At 36.1% G+C, this 3,386-nt stretch overlaps 1 pseudogene; it reads left to right on the plus strand.

The window, feature by feature from the left end:
- Window positions 1-2,809: 2,809 nt before the first annotated feature.
- Window positions 2,810-3,057, plus strand: LOC119506384 (annotated as a pseudogene).
- The last annotated feature ends 329 nt before the right edge of the window (window positions 3,058-3,386 follow it).

The raw sequence follows: 3,386 nt of genomic DNA on the forward strand, positions 1-3,386 counted from the left end.
AGAAGGAAAGAGGAAAGATAAATATTGGGACTGTATAATGCAGAGAAGCCTAGATTGTTCAACAATTGTGATAAAATGTACAAATATGTTTTTACATTAGGGAGAACAAATGACTGTCAACCTTGCAAGATGTTAAAAATAGGGTGGTATTGGGGAAAAAAGTACAATCAGTGTAAATTGGAGACTTTAGTTAACAGAAACATTGTATTATGCTTCCTTTAATGTAACAAAGGCAATAAACCAAAGCTAAATCCCTGTAAGAGTGGCCATAAGGGAGGGGTATGGGACTCTTGGCATTGGTGATGTTGTCTGACTCTTTTATTCTACTTTAGGTTAACTCTATCTTTGCTTTTGTTCCTTTTTAGCTGTCATGTTTTTTCTCTTTCTTTTTCTTTTTTCTCTCTACCTTCTTTGACTCTTCCTCTTTTCTTTGTGGAGGAAATGGAGATGTCCTTATATAGATAGTGCTGATGGTGGTGAATACAGAAATATATGACTATACAGAGAACCATTGACTGTTTACTTAGGATGGAAAGTATGGTAGATGAACAAAATCATCTTTAAAAATAAAACGGATTGATGCAGAAGCCTTGAAGACACTACATTGAATGAAATAAGTCAGACACATAAGAACAAATATTGCATGGTCTCAATGATATGAACTAATTATAATATGTAAACTCATAGACTTGAGATATAAGTTACCAGGATATAGAACAAGGTTATATATTGGGGAATGGTTGCTTATTATGAGCAAAATGTTCAACTAGGTTGAACTTAAGTGTTTGGAAATGGACAGAGGTGATGGTAGCACATTATTGTGAGAATAACTAACAGTGCTGAATAGTATGTGGATGTGGTCAAAAGGGGAAGTTTAGAGTCATGTATGTCACCAGAAGGAAAGTTGGAGATTAAAAGATGGGAATGTATAAAACAGTGAATCTTGTGGTGTACAATGTCTGTGATTAAAAATTAGAAATATCTTTCATGAAGTAGAACAAATGTATGACACTATAACTAGAAGTTAATAATAGAGGGTGTTCTAGTTTGCTAATGCTGCCAGAATGCAAAACACCAGAGATGGGTTGGCTTTTATAAAAGGGGGTTTATTTGATTACACAGTTACAGTCTTAAGGTCATAAAGTGTCCAAGGTCCAGAAAACCTCTGTTAGCTGGGAAGGCACGTGGTTGGCGTCTACTCCAAAGTTCTGATTTCAAAATGGCTTTCTCTCAGGACGTTCCTCTCTAGGCTGCAGTTCCTCAAAAATATCACTCTTAGTTGCACTTGGGATATTTGTCCTATCCTAGCTTCTCCAGAGCAAGAGTCTGCTTTCAACGGCCATCTCTAAAACATCTCTCATCTGCACCTCCTGTGCTTTCTTCCAAATGTCCCTCTTGGCTGTAGCTCCTCTTAAAAATATCGCTCACAGCTGCAGCTGCACTCAGTTCCTTCTGCCAGTCAGCTCATTTGTATGGTTCCACTGATCAAGGCCCACCCTGAATGGGTGGGGCCACACCTCCATGGGAATATCTCATCAGAGTTATCACCTACAGCTGGGTGGGGTGCATCTCCATGGAAACACTCAAAGAATTTCAATCTAATTAACACTAATATGTCTGCCCACACAAGATTACATCAAAGATAATGGCATTTGGGGGACATAATATACTCAAACTGGCCAGAGGGATATATAAGGAAAAATATATACCTGTTGCAAACTATGTACTACAGTTAGTATTATTTTAACATTCTTTCATCAATAGTAACAAATGTACTATATGAATATTATAAGTCAATAATAAAGGGGTGGCTGGCTATGGGTATGGGAGGATTTCAGTTTTCTTTTTTTGTCTGTATTTCTTTTCTGGAGTAATGAAAATGTGAAAATAAAATTCGAAAACAAATAACTGTGATGATGGATGCACAGCTTTATGATGGTACTGTGGGCAATTGATTGTACACTGGATCTTTGGATAATTGTGTGGTATGTGAACAATATCAATAAAATTAAATTAAAAAAACAACTTTGTTGCGAAGCTGATGTTGTTATGCATCAGAAATAAAGAGAAAACTAGACAGAATGATGAATGGGAGATGATGGCATGGCCACCACATCAGTTTTGTACGTAAATACAGACCCTAGGACCTGGTTATGGGGAGGTTGTTATCCAAGAAAAGGACAAGAGAAAATCATTGATCTAGTACAAGGGAGGGAGTTTAAAATAAGACCGTTGCTTGCCTAGAGCTAGAGTCCTCAAAGTGCTGGCCTGTGCATAACAAAAAGACAAGAGAAACTCTATGTATCATCATGGTGAAGTAGCTCAGGGATTGCCACCAAACAGATCCTTGAAGGGGCTGGAGGAAAAAGCCAATCCCAAGAAATAAAAACCATGCTGGGTAAGTTGCTGTGTGTAAAGTTAACATAAAAATAAGTGAAAGGACCAATAAAAGCTTGTGATTCTAACAGAGAAAATCAAGCAGTGCATTTATTATTCAGGTCACAAGTACAGGTACTAATAAATAAAGAAATAAATAAGTAAATAAATAAACAAGCAAACAAAAAAAGTCCTCCAATAAAGATGAATTCACAACCAAAATCACAGGAGAAAACAGATTAATATGAAGGCGATTCATCAGTCAAACAAGAACTGGAAATCATAGGTACCTTTGAAAAAATTATAAAATAGTATTAAAAGTGAATTATGCAGGCCTCAGACGTCTTCTTCCAAATCCCCTCCCCTGTTCCGGCACCTCAAGCAGCAACTCATTCAAGTTTTGTATCTGAGGATCAAAATTTTTTTACCCAAGATGATGAATGCCGACATGGATGCCATTGATGCTGAAAATCAGGTGGAACTGGAGGAAAAACACGACTTATTAACCAAGTGTTGGAACTCCAACACACATTTGAAGATCTCTTGGCAAGAGTAGACGCAGTTAAGGAAGAAAATCTGAAGCTGAAATCAGAAAACCAAGTTCTTGGACAACATATAGAGAACCTCATGTCGGCTTCTAGTGTTTTTCAAACAACTGACACAAAAAGCAAAAGAAAGTAAGGGGTTGATATCCATTCTGTTTTATGGAATTGCTGCTGACTTTTTTTTCTTTAAAATTTGAATAGGTTCCAAAAGTTACAGCACCTTTGTTTGTGGCTTCATTGAATATTTATGAAGATAATGGCAGATCTAGGCAAAAATTAAGAGCTCTAAAAGTATAACTGGAGACTACTGAGTTTGTATATTAACTTAGTCTATGAAAATGTGTAAATGTATTGATAGTAGAGACTTTATAATTAGAATTGCATATATTTATGAAAACTAGAAAAAGTTTTTTTATCAAATTTGCTTTGATTTATGAGTTTAGCACTGTCTTTTATTACAGTGTT

The sequence above is a fragment of the Choloepus didactylus genome, chromosome 11, assembly GCF_015220235.1.
Source record: "Choloepus didactylus isolate mChoDid1 chromosome 11, mChoDid1.pri, whole genome shotgun sequence".
NCBI classification, from domain to species: Eukaryota; Metazoa; Chordata; class Mammalia; order Pilosa; family Megalonychidae; genus Choloepus; species Choloepus didactylus.